Source organism: Haliaeetus albicilla, chromosome 8, assembly GCF_947461875.1.
Source record: "Haliaeetus albicilla chromosome 8, bHalAlb1.1, whole genome shotgun sequence".
Lineage (NCBI taxonomy): Eukaryota > Metazoa > Chordata > Aves > Accipitriformes > Accipitridae > Haliaeetus > Haliaeetus albicilla.
The window spans coordinates 24601484-24621088 of NC_091490.1; the positions used below are offsets into that span (position 1 = coordinate 24601484).

Sequence of the window (19605 nt, forward strand, 5' to 3'; positions counted from 1 at the left end):
GGTAGATGGCTAGATGTGCACTTCTAGCAGGAAGCTTGTGTTGTCAGAAGGCTTTAAAAATTTGATGGAGATGCCAAAAAGATTTGGTCCATGAAACTAAGTTGTATGAACTCATTGCATGATAGCTTTCCTGATCTTCATGCTGAAACTTTTTTTTAATCAGGAATGAAAGCATTTTTAATGCCTTACTTCACATATTGAAAGTACAGCAATAAAATGTTGTGTTAAAACTGTACCTATACTTTAAAGTCTGCATTTTGATACCATTCATCCAGTAAATTTAAACCTATCTGATTAAAATCTAGACTAATTTATCCTTTGTTAAAGCTGTTCCTGTTATGTATTTTAGTAGCACTCATTGCTTAATTAATTACAATCTATAGAGAAATCAGTTATTAAACAACTGTGATACATTTGGTGTTTTAAATATCTCCCTTATGAGGGAGTATAAAAGTCCAACTATTCTTATAGAGAAAATATTCTCAGCAAACTTCCACATAAACAGAAGTATGCAAAATATTGGAAGTCACAATGGGTTTCCTTGGTAATTGTGTCAGATGGTTGAGAGTAAATAAAAGCCAAGGAGGCTAAATGGCCTCAGCTGGTGAGGCTGATATATGTGTATGAAAAGCAGTAGCTCTTGAACATGTTTAAAATGAAGACAGGCAGGATGTGTGTCTGTCTGAGGGGGCTGTTTGATTTGTGTCTCTTGAATGTGAATCACAATAAGACAAAGCTTTGAGCAGCTGCCATTAAACAAGAAGACTTGGCATTAGCATACAGTGTTGTGTAATCTGGGTCACCTTCTGTCGCTGCAACACTCAAATTGTTACTTGGACAGTTTACAGCCCAACATAAATTAAAGACTGAAAAGCAACAGATGCAGTTGGATCAACCAGCCCTGAAAAAAACACCCCACACTTCAAGATATCGGAAAAAATACACAAAGTCGTAGAAACATCCTTTTATCCTAACAGTTTTGTTCCTTGGACGTGTACTGATGTGAATCAGGGAATCCAAAGTGTTCTTTCTAAATTAAATCACAACAGGACGTAGCCTGAAAAAAAGAGAGACTGGATCCTCCACTTTAAAAAAGCAATTTTTAAAGTCTGCATACTATAGGATGAACAACCAGAAAGTCTCTGAGACAGAGTCTGCTATCTAATAAAAATAAAGTAACAGGAATATTATTAGTTAAGAAAATTTCATGTATACGTGAGGCAGGCAAATTAGAACAAATATAAGGCTTTGGGAAAGGGAATAAAAAGTTAAGTGCTTGTAAAATTAAAAAGGTCACATTAAAAACATCATGCACAAAGAAAACATTGCTAGAATGTAAACAAGAAAAAAGGCTCCGAAGAATCAGTTAAAACAAAGCAGATAAACCCAAGTTTTGGCTTTGACCTTGGGTAAGCTCTGCTCAGTGCAAGATGCCAAAGGAAGGGAAAGTAGTTATATGTCATTTTGTGCCTTTTCCTTAGCACAGTTGGCTGGGATGACATTTCAGATGTGGGATGAGTTTTCTCTGGGTTATGGCCATATGGCTAGTCTCAAGCAAGAGGCTTTTCAGTCTTGGAGGACTCTCCTTCTCAGGTAGATTTGTGGCTGTTGCAGGCTGATATGATACAAATTGATATACCAGGATGGAGCAGTTACAGCAGGAGCCAGAATCAGGCTCAGAACCTTATCTGTATCTATCGATGCAGTGTATTTAATGATCTTGATAGGTATTTTCTCTCGAGAAACTTTGTGTGCCATTTGAAACTGCTATCAATTTCTGTTAACAAAAACATAACTGTGAACAGATAAAACAGGAATAGAAGCAGAAGAATTGACTGCAAGCACCTCCTTACTTAAAACTGAGAAAGGCCAAGATAGAAAAGCTGAGGATAAAACAGAACAGAGATGAGTGCCGATATTTATAAAAGTTATATCAGACATTATATATTTAAAATCAATTTACTAGACTTGTCTTCCCCCAAAGGATTCTACTCTTAGGTCCTGCTTAAAGTGTTCCTTATTTATTCTAAACAACTTAGGAAATAAAGAATATTTAGAAGCCAAGGCTTCCTAAAAATATATCTGCATATAGCTTTTTTTCAGCTCATCCATTTTCCTGAAGTGAATAGAGATATGCATACATTGAGAAGTGTCCCATACAGACAGTAGGGCTTTTAGTAATGGTTGCAATGAAATTAAAGCATTTTTCAGGAATGTGGATACATGAAAACAAAATATTCTAATATAGGGTAAAATGAGTATGTTGAACTAAAAAGAAATACAAAGTTGTTCACCATTATTAAAATAATTGTGTGCTCTCTTATTTGTAAGATAGCTCATGCATACTTTGGTATATATTATGAGATATTATTCTTTAATTCCTGTACAACGCTGAGTGTTGAATACTAAATGTTGAATAGATGGTAAACTTCTATTAAAGTCTTCTGGCTACACATAAATCTTCTATAAAGCTGAAGACTAAGGTATTAAAGAATGTAGTCCTGTCACTTGTGGTTCCTTTTGAATCCCCAGGATAAGTAAAAATGACATTTTACCAGTATTGTCACAGTAACAACACTTAATATCAAACTGTACAATGACAGGGAATTCAATGTGTAAGTCACAGCCTTCCTACAAACAATATTGATTTTTTTTTTTTATTTCAATTGTATAAAATGCTTTTGGAAAGACCATGTGTAGTTAATTAAATTTAGTCTACTGAAGCCCCAGCTGATACCTGATGCTGTCAGGTGCAACACATGTACAAATTTGAATATGGGTGCTCAGAAATACATGTACTTGATAAAAAAAGAGCAGGTATAGTTTCATCTTGTGAAGTTATATTTCCAAAAAGGTTGTGGTATTTGTCCTCTCTTGGTACAGAAAAAAAGAGCCTGTTGGAGAGCCCTTGATGCCTTCTTGTTTGTATACTGGCCTGCCTTGGGGCAAAAGCATCCGTCAGGTTGCTCTGATGTTTGGTGCTGTCATATCCCTGAGGTGAAGGGGTGCTGCTGGTGAAGGTGTGGAGACTGTACACCCACCCGGGGGCAGGATTTCTTTGCTGGCAATGTTTACCCTAATTCACATTCTGTCTTCTTGACATCACCACAGAGATCATTACTATGACTATGCACCAGCACAGCAAGCCTGTGGCAAGGTGTGGGCAAATTGTTGGAATCTAGCCCCAAATTCACGTGTTGCATGTCTCTCATGGCTCTGCAAAACACATATTCCACAGGCTGTTTCCTTCCCACACCAGCTTACCGATGGAGCTCTGAATTGATTAAAAGAAAACTGTACTTTCTTTTCTTATTTATCCTGTGCCTCTATTCTCTGTTGAAAATTTCTTTTTTTGCTGACACTGGTAGATTTTATTAGGGCAAAATTAAATCAGATAAAATATACTAATTATCTTTCCATTGCCAGTCATTATTTTATATACCAAAGAGTTTCTCCAGCCCATAGGTGCTAAAGTCTTATATATGGTAGTACATACCTTTTTAATAATTCCCTGCCATTTCTTTAAATTTTTTTTTTTTTTTTTTATTTTTTACAATCTCCAAAACACAAAACATGAAGATGAAGATGTCAGACTACACAGAACCAGTTATTTTTGCCTAGGGACTCCCTATAAGCAGAGGAAGTTTGAGGCTTTGTCTAAAATTGTAATGATAAGAGTATGTGAGGTAGTATTCCACATTCCCTTAATGTGAAGATAGCGGTACAGATCTGCAAATTCATTTATGCCTTGGTGCCCGTGGTTATAAGTATTGTATGCGAGCCCTCAATACAAGTTGGTTTTATATAGTGTTCTGTGAACATAATCTGTTTCCACAAATCATACCAAATGAACTACTTACAGGAAAGTAATCCGGGGGCATCCAGGGATGGTCAGGTCTGTACAGGGAAGGACCATGAATCATTATGTACAATAGTTGACAGGAAGCATGTCCCAAATCCAGAACAAAATTGGTAACTAACTGCTGCCATATTATTGTCTAACAGGAATTGCCAGCAGATAACTCTGGGCAGAGAGCTGCTTAAGAAACAGATGAAAAGAAATTGTGATAAATACAGGTATATTTAGGCATCGATTTTGGAAGTGATTCTGTCTAGCATCAAGTGCAAGTTCAGAATCTTTTATCTTAATCCAACACCCAACAACTCTTTTTTTTTTTTTTTTAAACAAGCTTTACAATGGATTATCTATCACTAATGCAGAATTATCTTCTCTTCCTTTTGGCAAAAATTCAGTAAAAAAAAATTTATAATTTCAAAACTATTTTTCTCCATTTTAATGACTTCATGACCTTTCAGCAGAGCTGAAAAAAATTAATATTTACTTCATAATAGTTCCCCCAAATGCTCATAAATTAAGAATGGAATTTAATGTGGGATTGCTGTTAATGTGAGCAAACTATCTGAGCTTTACTTGCACCCCTTTTCTGCCCCTCTGAGGTGTTGGCACTATGCAATTTCTCCCCATGGACAAGAACTTTTAATTTCCTGCAACTATTCCTATTACTCACACACCTTGAATTACTGCTTAATTACTGCATTAGGAATAAAGCTCTACTCTAAAGAGATTTGTGGTTTTGCTTATACTGCTTATCCCCCGTGCACACTCAGATGATGCAAGTAGCTTTCCAGCAAAGTATTGCTAGGATGCACATTTGATGAGTTCATAGCAGATTTCGCACTTCAGCAGATCCTCATGAGCCCGTTGTGGAGCACAGGCTCATGAAGCGCTTCTCAGAGTTGCAATCAGCAATGTCTGAGCACAGGCACCAGGAACCTGCAGCTTTCTCTCGGTCCCAGCTGTCATACATTGCATCTATATAATATAAAAAAAGAAATGTCTTTCAGATGTTTGCCATCATCCTAAGTGAGTTTAAAGCAACAGCTCCTTGACACAATAAGGCTGTTGGGTTAGGGGTTTTTTCCCCTTTTCATTTATATATTTTATTATGGATAACATCTCCATCTCTGGAATCAAACAAAATCCTAAGAACATACAGTAGTAACCCCATAATTTTTAAACAAGGATGTAACTTCTGCAAGATGGATCCATTTGCATAAAAGTGACATTAAGAACATCCCAACCATACCTGTATTTGAGCCTCTCAATTCAAATTCTTACAAGGCATCCTTAAGGTGCTATACCTACCATTCCAATAGCAGAGCAAGACTACCAGGTTACAGACAACCTCTCTACTGTCTGCCTTGTAAAATGGGAACTGCTGACACTGAGAAGCTCTGGAGGCTAAACGTTTCCCCAGGTCCTGTATTAGTCATCCAGAAATTACAATGCAAGGTATCAGCATTTTTGAAAATTCAGCCATCAAATGACATTGATTTTAGCAATACAGGATAAAACACCGAATGATGTATTCACAGTCAAGGAACAGAAAGGGAATTCTGTAGCGAGGACACTGATCAATCTCTGTAAGTGGGTGTTGTTTGTGACTAATGACCTATTAGGAAAAAGTCTGATTGGAAAGAAAGGAGGTTGAGCAAAAGGGCGATTTATTACTCATGCTCAACCAGCAGCAGGGACCTTGCATGGATCTTGAAACGCTGATGTATTGTGTAGCATCAGTGATAATGTACTGGAGAAGATGATGCTGGAATGTTAAAGCGTGTCATACAAGCAGAGGACATAAACCTGATGTTATAATAAATACATAAACCTTTCAAAGGTATCTCCACCCAAAGTTTACATCTATATCTATCTATCCACAAGTTTCTTCCCCTGTATTACTGTTGATGAACCTAGGACACCTAGGGAGTCCTGTCCCAGTGCAACTCACTACACCTTTTCCCCTCTGCAGGAGGAAACACAGGAAAAAAAATAGTGCTGTTTAGAGAATGCTCAAATCTTGATGGCCAAATTGAGTACTTCCCTATTGAAAAGCTGTATAGAAAGGCAAATATTCTGCTGTTATGTGTTGACAGGAAAGTGACATGTAAGACATGGGAGAGTAATCAATCCACTATCCAGTACTGGCTATATCCAGTTTTGAGTGCTGCTGTGAGCAAGAGAGGGGCAATCAGGAAAATGCTGGAAAGGGACAGCAAAAATAGGAGACATTTAGAAAGATGTGCCCTATGAGAAAAGGTCAGGGGAAGAGAAGCCTGAGGGAGGACATGATTACAGACTTACCTACACAGAAAAGAATGGCAATCAAGGAAGACAATGAGATTGGTTGCTCCCTGTGACCTTTGGAAGGGCAGGCTCTGCAAAATAAGAGATTCCACATGCAGCAGGGAAGATTTGAGTGAACTTTCCCAATTGAAGGATAATTAAATCTCTATATCAGAACTTTTTAATGAATGGGTTAGATAAATATCTGCCAAAGGTTGCCCAGACTGCTGGTGTCACACAGATGAAGGGCAGTCAGCACCACCTTGGGGGTGACCTGTGAAGATCTTGGATGATGGAGCCCCAGAAAAGCACAGGTCCCTACTTGCCCCAAGGGCCGTAGTGGCATTGAGGCTCCAGGGCAGCTTAGGCACAGCTCCTGGGCTGGGCAAGTGGATGGCTCCCTTCTCTCCTGCACTACAGCTGGGGATTATCTGCTGTTCAAAACAAAGGCAGCCCTGAACCCAGCCCTGTTTGTTGCATTAACAACAAATTTGTTGCCTAAACTTCAGTGAGAAAATAGTTTACTCTCATTCTTCGAGACATCAAGTGGTTACTTTTAATTTTTTGGTACCCTAGGCTTTAAATAAGCACTTTGGCTATTGAAGGCACTCATTCCGATGGGGATAGATAGTACCCCCATGCTAGAGATCAGGTAGTTTGATTTCCAGATTTTGGAGCCAAATCACTTATCTTTTTACTTGCAATTTGAGTATTCTTGATATATTGGCACTACAAAGCAAGAAAATATCATTAATAAATGGATTATTAATAGTATAATTTTCATGGTCAAAAAATCTGAAAAGAAATGAAAAACATGGATTGCCTGCTGAACCTAAATTTTACAGCCAGCTTCTCACTCCATATAAAAAGGTGATGCAAGACTGGAATGTACTGCACCAAAACAAATACCAGGAAATTCCTAGGAAACTCTTTTAAGTGGCCTTTCTGAACACGCTACAACAAATTAACATTGTTTGAGGAGTCTTCACTCTGATGCTTCATCTAAGAGAAGCTTAACATTTTATTTTTATGACAATAAAAATCACTTATTTATAAAACATTAAGGTTTAAAAAAAATATGTACATATCCTGCCAGCTACCAAGCAATAAAAGGATATGTGTTAGTCCATTTTCCTTAACTCCTGATATTCAGTGCATTCCCTCTAATAAATAAGTTAGAGAAATAACAATCTAAGTGCCTTTGATCCTGCCTACAGGGGTTTGCAGCCAAAGACCTCTCAAGGATACTTCTACTTTGGGGTTTTTTTTGTAATCCACATCTCAGCATTAAGAAAATCATTTAGACAATGCCTCAATCTCTAGGCAACCTTCATTATTCCCTTCGAAGTGGCCCAAAAAGGGAAAAAGGTCCCGATATTTACATTTTCTAAGGGAATCCTTTAAACCTAATTGACTCATCTAGAGTCACAGACAGTAGGCAGCAAGTAGATGAATGATACATATTATTTTCTAGATTGATATTACAGATTAATTTGTTGGGTTTAGAGACTGACATGTTTCATCAGTTCTCACTGTACTTTTCTGTTTCTTCAGCCATTGATGGTGCCATAATGTATGAAAGCCCTCTTACACCAGCAAATAGCAAAAACAAAAACAAAACAATCCAGATAAGCCTTTTTCCAATTAGATTCTTATGTTTACTTTATATTGATTATATTTTATTCACCCATAAAATGGGTCAACAGAAAATTGTTTCCGTCTTTTGACAAATACTCCAATTGACAATGCTTCTCTGTAGGCAGCAGTGACACACACCACGCAGCTGCCACTGGAGCTCTAAAGGATTCCTCCAGGCTGAGCAAAACACATTCCTCTCCAGGCATCAACAAAGCAAGGCTGCAGTTGCTGCTGCGACTTCAGGGTCAGGGCAGCTTCTGCCTGCCTGAAATCTTATCAACAGGGACAGAAATAAAAATATTTCTAGGGCTAAATATTTCTGTGGGTAGGAAAGGGACATGGGTTGCTAACCTGTTACATACAGTGTCCCCGCTCCAGCAACTAACGATCAGGGCACTTGCCTGGTGCATCCTTCTGTGCTGGAAAGTGCTGTGCTTGAATAATTGTGGCCTGGGTGGATGCTGGGGGGGGGGAGAAACTCCTTGCTTCTTTTTACTGCTCTTGCTTGCCTGCCCAAGGCTGAGCATACTGGAATCCTGTTCCCTTAACCTTTTCTCAAATAATGAGACAGACGAAGCATCTTCAACTGCATTAGTCAGGGAGTCTGCAGACGGGATGCATTCTTTCAGAGTGCCCTCAGTCACAGTGATTGAGATCACGATCACGGGTGAACAAACTAACCTGTGTACCCCAACGTAAGTACTCAACCATGGACACCATGGCCTGACATTTCCTTTGCTGACAGTTTCTGAGAGGTACTACTATGTTCCTATATTGTGGGACTACCAAAGGCTGACTGCCCTCTCAAGTAGTTAAGCCCAGAGCTGCTCTAATTCACATTCAGACTACCAGGAGAGCTATAGGAGCAGATGAAAGGCAGCATACATTGGTCATGCTCTTCCCCGACAGTTCCTGATCTCCCTTGTTGGGGTTTCTAACAGGGATGGTACAGAGCACTTCATTAGCTCTTGTTCCACAAGGAGGGCCCTAGCTCTGAATTTGACTGACACACATTTCTTCCTTTCTTTGAATGTGAGCTAGAGGACTTTGAAAGCAACATAATTTGACAGGAAGCCAAAGCAAGGACGTAGAAAGATAGACAGTCATCAGTCTGCAAGGATCCAAGCAACTGCAGTTTAAGTAACTTGCACTGACAGATTACTCATGGCAGGGAATCCAAAACACTCACTGTAATAATCTAGACTTGAAAAGACATCTGTATACAGAAGTAGCTTCAGATGTGTTTTGCTAAGCTTTGTGGCAATTTGTAGGTACTTAAAAAGCAGCTGTGGTACTGTTCCCGCTATGGCTAACCATCCATGGATCTGAACATAGTCAAGTGTCCACACAGCTGAAAGATGACATCAGGCTCAAGTCTGCAGTATAACTCACCAACCTCCCAACAGCTGGAAAGAGAGCCCCTGAGAGTATTCCTGAACTAATACACGTTGCCTTGCTGCTGCGTGGACATCAGCCACCTCTGGTGCAGAAATGGCGTAGCTGTGTTAGCACCGTGCTGAATGCAAGCTCGTGCTGAGAGACAGAGTATGTTAGATCAGGCACTGTGTCGTGCTAATACAGCTAAATGGCACCTGGATTAGAGCTGGCTCAAAGCACGCAAAAAGGAGTTCTGTCTGCACCCATCTACCTAGACCTTGTTATTTACACCGGCAGCTTTCCAGGCTCTCTCCTCTCTCTCAAATGTAAGCAGGCAATGCTAAATATACCACAGTAATCTGCTGGTGATCCCATTTTGGTGGGGTGGAAGAGTAAACTGGAGCTGAAAATTACATACAGAGTTCTGGAAATGTTAAATATGGGCCACATGAGATGCAATTCAACTGCAATGGCCAAGGTATGGCCACATGGTATGTAGTCATCTTTGAGTCTGCTGACTCAAGAGCTACAAGAAGGACAAAAACCACTGCTGAGGTCTGACACAGTGTAAAGAAGTCCTAACTGTACCTGCTTTTTTCCAGCAGCCCCTTGCCTTCCTTTGATAGCCTCATGGATAAGGTACAGAGAGAAAAGGCACTAATCTTGTAAGATAAGCAAACAGAGGCTGCATAACAAAAGAAATATGCGATGACACTGAGAGAATAAGCCAGAGAATGACACTGATATATCAGAGATTACATCAGAAATATTGAATGGGACAAAAATATGTCAGGCCCTTGTAGGGTCTTCCTGTCCCTGTTCAATATAAAAAGCAGAAGTTGAAAGAATGTTGAAAGTAAAGCTCCACTTTGATTCCTACCTTAAAAGGTAGGAAAATATGAAAAATGTGTTTGTGGGAATGATAATCCAAGCCTCTTTGATCACTATCTGTATATGTATTTGGAGCAGTATATATCATGACAGCAGAATGCATATAGTTGCCTCTACAATGCAACCGCAAAAAGAAAATATCTGGCCAACATTTTGTAGGACCCACCAATCCAGACTTTCTAGCTAAACCCATCCCTTCTCTCACATTAAACACAGCTGACATTGGTAATTCTTTATTCCCTACTAATGGTACTGAACATTTTGCAAGCCTCAGTCCATGTAAAAAGGCCCTCTGCTTGATATAACAAGAACTATCTGTTCTGTTCTCTCTTGAGTATGTCTTAAATGTCTGATTCAATTTAGTCTAACATCTACCCATTTTGGAGCTCGTGGAAAAGTGCAAGAAGAGTAGAGTGACTAAAGTCAATTGCCATTTTCACAGTCAAAAGGCTGTTTCCAAAGAACATTGGATTTCCTGAAGAACAAGTAGACAACTCAGAACTTTGGTAGTGAAGTGACAAGACTGAGAAGTGTTTGGAGCAAAAGTTTCATGGGATTAAACAGGAGAAGGAAGGATTAGCACTGAACACCTTTGAAGAAGCTGGATAAAAATCTTTCCAGCAAACAGACTGACCTAATGATCTGACAAGTGATGGGAAAAAGAAGGGAAGAAGATTCAATTCTGTGCACACAGCAGAATGAAACCAGATCTATTTCTACTACATCACTTCTACTACAGCCTAAAAACCATAAACACTCCTTCAGATACTGCATTTTGTTTGGGGAAGTGCCCACCACTTCACAGATTCATACAGGCACTTTCTTTTCCCACAGATCTCTGTAAGCAGTCTCACTGCCCAGTGACTAAAGGAAATAGCTTACAGTGGACCTGCTGTATCCCCAACCATCATCTCTGAGCTGACAATGATTTTGCTGCAGCAAGATATACATATGTTGTAGGTACTTCCGATATTCCACAAGTAGCATTCAGCAGAGTTGATTTCAGTTTTATTTATTCTGGTTTAACTTTATAAGTCAACTCGTTTCAGTGAAGATGCTGCTGTGCTATGTCCAGTCAGGACCAGCGTGGCTTTGCTTTACATAACCAAGAAGTTTGTGTTGTAATCAAGAGTGGTTTCTTTTCAAGTAGATGGAGAATTATGCCTTTTGAGATACTTGAGATGCATCAGAAGTAGGACTACATTTTTTACTCTCAATTAAAGGATTTGATTGGCTGGCAACAATGACCTCTGCTCATTATATCCCAGCTCTTAAACTAAACTGAGGGAACTGCATTCTTCATTACTACTAAAAGTAAATGGAGACTATTATTATACTTTGCAGGGATTTTTGTGTAACAGATAAGCAGCAATCAGAAATGTGTTTGCATCCTGAATTGCATCATTTCTTCTTTGGGCTAGCATAGAAACACACTGTTCTAGAGAAAAGCCACACAATGACTTGCCAACACTAATTGCGCCTCAGTTTCAGACATGTTGTGTCAACTTTTCTACAGACAGGGGAACACTTTCCTCTACTTTAACATAACTGCAAACATCCAGAGAGCTGAGAGACTGATTTTCCTGTCTTCTTTTAAGCCTGTGCATCTTTTACACCATGGCTCTGAATCAGTCTGAAGAATTCCAGGTCTTTATGGGTGACTGCTTCTTTTCTGCAATCACTGATGAGCACCAACACTTCCATTAACCACAGGCATGTGGTTACTCGCGCTTACAGTAAACCTGGCTTCCCAAAGATAAGGAATTTTTATGAAATCATTATGGAAAGTTCTGAGAAGTAGACATATCACAGGTAATAGGTGCTAAGCTTGTTACTCTAGTTGATGCAGTTTTGAGCAAGTGGGTTGGACTAGATGATCTCCAGAAGTCCCTTCCACCCCCATCTATTCCATGTGAACGGTTATGTGAACCATTTTCAGTTTAGCTGAGCCCATTCCTACAGTGCTGGTAAAGCAGTCATTTCAAGGAGTGTATCAGAAAGGCTGTCCAACCAATTCTGGAACATATATTACCATTCAGTAATAAAAAGATCATTAGAGTTTGTGGGAAGCTGGTTAGTAAGAGGAAAAATTGGGAAGTGCAAAGTAAGAGGAAAAAGACTGCAAAGTATATTTCAGACTGCATTTGGAAAAAAAACGGACTGAAAAATCAGTTACTAGCTTCATTAAAAAAATTTCTAAAATCTCCACTGTGTTACCACTCTAGTGCAGACTTGGTGACTCTCTCCAGGACCCCCTGCAGAGTAGTAGGAATATGAACATGGTCCTGAATAAGACCCCATGCTCAGAAATGTATCCTGACATCAAGGCTGAAAACTGTTTTAACACAGGGGAAACTCCTACATGCAGAACAGAGCTTGAATGTTATAATGAACATTCAGCTACCACAGGAACATCTGCAAAACTTGTCACTTGCCTTTAAAAAAAATGCTAGTGTTTTTAACATCTTGACTTTGATGAGAGGTCCGGTGATTCAGCCTTTCATACCACAGTCATGCCCTATTCCAGCTATGACATGCCTCATTTCTGTTAATTTTCTCTAATTAGTTCTGCTTCTCAAGTGAAGTCTTGGAATGTAACTTTTTCTGTGCTAATAGTGAGGGCTTTGCTTTCGTGTTCAAGGTCAGTCCAGCATTTCACCTTGTAAAGCTCATTTGTCCTCCTAGCACTTACACTTGCACCAAGAGTTTAAGTTTAAACACCAGTTTAGACTCTCTCAAAGACTTTTACTGACTTTAAAGTTATTGTTAAAGGTGTGATCGCACCCCAAACCAGCAGTCATGCAAGTGTGGAAGAACAGTCTTCTTTTGGATTCTCTTTCTTGCAAATGTGCAGAGAAATTTTTTTCCATAAAAATAATTTCACCTTTTTCCTCATGAGGTGTATTGCATATTTTACAAAACATAAGCAGATTGAACCTCATAGCCTGCAAGTATGCAGCATCTCAATCTCACAGGTGAGAATGCTGAGCTGGAGAAGGGCAAGGTGACAACTTTGCTTGCAGCAAGAGAGCTGTGAATACAATCCAAATGATCTCCCTGTTCAAACCACTAAATTTAGATCTTGTGTTTCTCACTTCCTATGTTATACATACACATAAATATATATATATATATATATATATAGGGGGAAGGGGACACACATACTTTCCAGATTTCTCAGTCTGAGATCTGTAATATGGCAAGTATTCTTTTTTCTTTTTTTTTTTTTTTTTTAAGATAAAACAATTAAGTGTTTATTCAGTCTTACAACAAATGCAGGCAGTCCTTGCATCGGTGATTTCCATTGCTAACTGTGAGGGTTTCCTTTGTGTATCACTTCTTTTATTTGTTAACTCATAGCCACCTTTTGTGAAGGTATCAGTATGCTCTGTAGTCACTAAATTGCCAGCCTATAGACTTTCCTTTGTGGGGATTGGTGAGATTCAGTGATTACTAGAGGCACATGATGGTTGAGGTATGAACACTAATGGGAGCGGGCATCTGAGCCCCAGGCAAGAAAAACACTCCTCTCCAGCTGATGCTCAATTCAAAATGGCAGACTATTTTCAGGTTAACAAAATTTAACTGGGCAAGGGGGAAAAGTCAACCTTTAGCAATTTATAACTTGGACTACAATCAGTTTAAACATCTTAAAGCATTGCTGCTGCAGCAGCTATGGATAAAATTTGCAGTTCATCTAAAAAAAGTCACCCAGGTTTGGTGCTTTTAGACTTCATGCTGTCACGAATTGCAAATAGGCATAGTACAAGAATAGGATAACAATAAAATAGCAAGCATCTCCAGGGTTATTTTCAGTTATTTCATAGGCAACAAGTAAGAAAAATTAACTATTCAACCCACTTAAAATAAATTATAATATATGTAAATCCAATATATAGAAAATACTGAGCCTTTTCAATTTCAAATAGTTAACATGTAATTCTTATATCTGAAAATACTGCCCCTGAAGTATTTTGAGGAGTTTATGGCATGTTATTCCCTGGAAACTATTTCGGAGTTCATTTTTCTTAAACCTCTTCTGTGGGATTTATAAAGTCATTTAGAAGTCACTGACAGCAGGGTTTTTATTTTTCCAGAATTGCAATGATATTGTCCATCTAAACCCTCTTATATCTGATCATCCTGGTGTTCAGAAACAGGACAGAAATAGTGAGAAAACTCTTCATTCTCCCCATCTCTAAGGCTGAAGAGGAAAGCACAGAACACATGCACAAAGAGAAAATTCACAGACTTGCTGTAAGACCAATGCTTAATTTTAAATTCTGAAAATGGCTCTAAAGGTGAGCAGCACCCCACTTTGCATGAGCCTTCAGTACAGCAGAAGTACTGCCGTACAGAGCTTTGGTGCCAGAATTTAGCCCCATATGAGCTGTAAATCTGTGCCTTATTTGTCCTTGTGAAAATGCATCTCATTTCCAAGGATATTTCAGGGGAAAAAAAAAAAATACACTGTGGGGCTGAATTAAGTATGCACCTTAATACTGCACTGACATTGGAGCAGGATACTCGGCACCTTGCAGCACTGAACTCTGAATGCTGTTAGATCACGCTGTAGACTGTTGCCATAATCACAGCATGCCACAAGCGGAGGTCGTGGCTCATGACACCCAAGAAAGTATTTTGGAATTACGTCAATTGGGAAAACCTTCCACCTTCCTGTAGGTGGGCGATGGAATACCTTTCCATGCTGAGGTATGCTTTTAGAAAGAGAAAAAAAAATATTTTTGAATCCCTATTCTTTGACTTTCTCAAAAGTGTGCTTGTTGCAAATTAATATGCCAGAAGCTTAAATCAGAATGGTGTCCTATTGATAGGGTATTAGGGACTGGACATGGTCAAGAAGCTAATATGGGACAAGAGTTAGGAAAGAGAGGCATCCTTGCACATTGCTTTTTTAAGACCTCCTTTAACTCCAAGTTGTCATCCAGACATGTTCATAGTGCAGTAACTTAAATATCTCCACTTTATTCTCTCTCTCTTGCTCAGCACATGGTGACAATGGTTTTAACATTGAAATATTTTCTCTATGGAGCACTCTGAGTACTGACAGCGATTTTCTCTTTCCCTCCTTCACACTGTCACCCTTCTATATTTGCCTTGACACTGTCTTCACATTGTCTTGACATTGTTCTGACAGTTATGAAAACTCAGTCACTGCAGCAAACAGCCATGACAATGCGGAGAAGAAAAAAGAAAAGTGTTATGAAAATTGTTAAGGAACTGAAGAATTACAGACTAGTGAAAACAAGATCTCGCTTTTTCAAAACCATATTCCTAGTGAGTTTTTAATAAAAACTGCTTTATAAAAACTTCAACTAAGGCTGGCAAAAGCCATCTCAAAGAAGTCAGTTGGCAGTTATGGATTCTGTACCTGAAATTCAGGTGTTCCTAAATGACAACCTCTCTTACTGCCATGAGTTCAGGTCCTTTATGAGAGCGACTTCAGTCCACCTCCCAGGGAGTGGGGCATGCTGGATTATTGTGAAATGCTGACTCCAGGAACTCTCCAGCTACACTTTCTCCTAAGTCTGCCATTTGAATTGGGATCCCTTTTGTGGGCAGCCAGGAAAGAAAGGTGGCAGAGGAAGAAGAATATCGCAACAGGTTAACTGGAGCATTACTTCCCTTTGCTAATAATAAAATAGAATTTCATTTTGTTGGTTCACAACTTGGAAGAGAGTGGCCTAGAAAGAAAGCATCACTCCCTAGCAATCTAACAAATGCCGAGTATTGTGGTAACAGGCAAAAAACCCAGCACAAGTAGGGTAAGTTTAGTAACTGTTAAGTGTTCCTCTGGTTGAATTAAACTTCCAAGCAACTACTTAACACTTTTGGGATAGTAGGGACACACTGAAGTGCTTAAAGACCATGCACATACTTGACAGAGTAAGCTTCATCATTCAACAATTTGACAAAATTGCTACTGATTTGAGTAGGAATTCTAGTCATCAGGAACCATGTGGGGCAGTTAGGGTTTTGGGGTTGGCTTTTTTTTCAGAAAAGAAATCCCTGCATATATACAGTTTTGATACTAATCCAGACTCTTGGTACTTACAAGAATACCTAGGTAATACAAAAAATACTTTTAAAAGCTACTTTATATTATGTTTGCATGCATACAATCTGCAGCTTACCTGAAAAATGTAATGAAAGCACATCCATTGCAAAGCAGAACAGAGCTCATCAGCAGGGCAGGCTACATTGCTCTGTAGGTGATATGTAGTGTTCCCTGCAGATCAGACAAGCACTAGTTCTCCAGAATGAACATAATTGTCCCTCTCCTGCTCCATTACCGCAGCTTGCTTTCTTCTCCCTAAGTTAATTAGGGAGGGAAGACAGTCTGAAGCTTGTTACCTTTGCTGCAGAGCCAAAGGCCTTTCTCAGAGAGCGCAGGGCTAGTGGTTGGGTGCTGAACCTCTGGGCTCTTCACCAACATCTCCCAAACTGCAGGACTGGACTGACAACAGATGGCCCAAATGACACAGCACAAACTTGGGCTCCAGAGCTATAAGAAACCTTAACCCATCCCCCTTCCACCCCCATCAGCTCCCTAGGGAGTCAAAGAGGGGCAAGGGCCTGGAGGTGCTAATTTGTAATCTGCTGATAGACCCACACCTGGGTCTGCATAGCCACCCCCACACCGACATTGCTGGGGAACTAAAGTTTCTGCTTTCTGAGATGTAATCCATGAATGCAGTACATGGAAAATACAGTAATTCCTGCATGTATCTCTAGCACATATATTTAAGATTGCAGGGTGAAGAAAATGTTAGTAAAAGCTTCTCATGACATCAGAATTTACAGAAATAAACCTCTCTCAGTCAACGAACGTAATTTGTTGATGATGAGAATGAATCAACACATCTCATAATGAATACATGGTGCTAAGAGTAAACTGAGCATGTACATATACAAACTGATGCTCATCTGGTTAATTTTGTGGCTAATTTCATACGTTCAATCATGATGACTAAAGCACAGATAAGTCAAAACCAGAACAGAGACAAAATGAGCCTAGAGAATTACTAGCAGAAACAATATGTTTCCATTTATTCAGAGAGAAAGTTAAGCTTTAAATGCATCTTCCTGAGATCACTTGATGAAGCATGGGCTGGCTCCAATTAAGAAAAATGGCACAAAGAAGAGGGCTCCACATAAGTGCAACCACTTTTGAACTATAGACTATAACCCATAGTCCAAATGCTATATTGGATGGTGATGCTCCAACTGCCCTAGCAAGCTGAATGACAAACATTTTAGGGCTTACTTCCTATGCTGTTATACCTACAAGTTCCCTTGATTATTAATGGAATAATATTTGTTACAGTAGGCTACCATGGTCAAATCAATACCAAAGTGTCTTGAAAAAACACCACAGCTGAACCTCTAATTAAGATATTTTGTTCCTTTTAAATGAGGCACTGTTTGAGGAGTACCGTAACAGTGCCTTGTTCTGTTCAAGGCTATCTATAATTAATAATCCCAACGATCAAAGGAAATGTGATCCTAAGAGAAAATTGCTTTTGAGAATCCCCAGGTATCAAGTACTGAGAATTACTTCCCAATCTGTTCTGCAGTCTCTCAGCACAGTATGTTGTATGATGCCCTTTGGGATCACAAAACAAGCCCTGTCGTAGAGCTCTCTGCAAAAAATGCTCCCAGTGAGATAGTCACTAGATAGTTATCACGTATTCATTATTGCCAACAAATCTTATTTAATTTTTTCTTGGCCAGACCTTTACTATTACACAGATCTCATTTATTTATATTTAATACAAAGCAGGGTCAGGATGCTGCCCTATAATGCACTCTGTACTGGTAAGTCTAGACTGGTATCATTGCAAGGAAGGTCCCTTCCTCCTTCTGTTTTTTTCATCATTGTATGGCACCAAAGTTTCTTCAGATAGAGAAAGCTTCTCGATGTCAAGCTGTGGAGGCTTTAGTTCTCTCCTCCTGCTTGCTAATCTTATCTTCCACTCCTCAACCACTACACCACCAACATCCTGAGCTCTCCCTGTGTCTTAAGACCAGATCTGTGTGATGCAAATCTCACCCGTCAATGCAACAGGGATGGCTAAAGCTTGTATCCAGGAGAATAGCAGGCCAGACCATCTTTATTGTCCTCTGGATCATTTTGTGGGGTGGGAGCACTTCCACGCAGCTCTGGAGGAATCTATGTTACCCTGTCAAGCTGGTGCCACCAGTGACCTTGTGTCCTGGGGCTACAATCACTGCAGGCTCGCCTACCAGCCACACAAAGTTACTGTAACTTCCCATTGCTGACCTGTAAATCCAAGTCTGCTTTGGGTCAGGCCTCAGAGGAAGAAAAGAGAATGCATGGAAAAAATCTAAGGCAGAAAAGTCAGAACTAGGAAAGGAACGAGAGACAAGGAGTCAGATCTACCTCTTACGTAAATTAAATAAACAGAGGAAATACAGGAGAATATTAACAGGGAAACAAAATAATAAAAAAAAAACTCCAAGAAATGACACCACTATACTGATTGCTACTGGATAGTGTTTGTTTATTCAAGGTTTTGAATTTTGTATCATTTTACTGGCAAAAATCTTGCTGATCTAATTTTGACGAAGGTTTGCTGGATAGCTCTTCATTTATAGCAGGTATTTAATGCCCTGGTGGCAGACATTTTTATTATAAAACACACCACCACATTAGGCTTATAGAAACAATTTGACTTTTAGTGATATTCCTCTAATATGAAAGGCTTATTACTTAGTGTGTTCCCCAAGGAAGGCTCCTGGGCATACCCTGATGCTGGTGAATATTCTGGGTTTGCTTTACTTCTACAATGAAGCATCTTACAAAGGTTTCAGAGAAAGGCATCCCTAATTATAGAGTGGGTTTCAATACCTACTCTTGCTCTTCCTTTGGGTCAGTCACTCCTCCTCAAAGGACCCACTGGAGACTGGGATCAGTGCTGCGAGGCCAAGAGATTCCCTGTGAGATCTCTGACTCCGCATGGCTCATGCTAGTACAGTTGGTGTAATTCCCCTGAACTCTAGGATGCTTGCACAATGCTTTGAACATGGAAAGTGCTTTGAAAGCACTAACACTTCAGTGTAACACTTAAAAAAAACCAACCCAAAACATGTCCTTCTTCTCCATGTCTGGCACATGTAGGTTTGCAGCTTGAGATTCTTCTTAGCTTAAGCTAAGAAAACCAGTTCAGGTTGGCACAGCATGGCCATGGAGCAGCAAGTGTGGGCTGCTCTGCAAGGGAAGGGAAGCTGGGAGCTGAGGATAACAGCAGAGCAGTCAGGGCAGTGGCCTTACCTTGAAGAGATCAGTCCTACTGGACCTGAGCCAGGCAGGCAGAGCAGGTGATGGCAGCTGGAGTTACCTACAACCCAGTGATGGCCAGACAAGTCTGTAGTGATGCTGCAGTCAATGAGTCAGGATCAGGATCAGTTCTGGAGCAGAGTAACCAGGGTCAAGCTGTGGTCCAGTGATCACCAGGCAGGTCTGTAGTGAGGTCAAGCCCAGGTCAGGCTCCAGGACTGGATCGGTGGAG

The 19605-nt window shown here is 39.8% G+C and overlaps 1 protein-coding gene across 2 annotated transcripts in view; it reads left to right on the forward strand.

The window, feature by feature from the left end:
• CRB1 (crumbs cell polarity complex component 1) overlaps positions 1-19605 on the forward strand; it is a 113527-nt gene that overhangs the window by 416 nt on the left and 93506 nt on the right. The window lies entirely within an intron of this gene.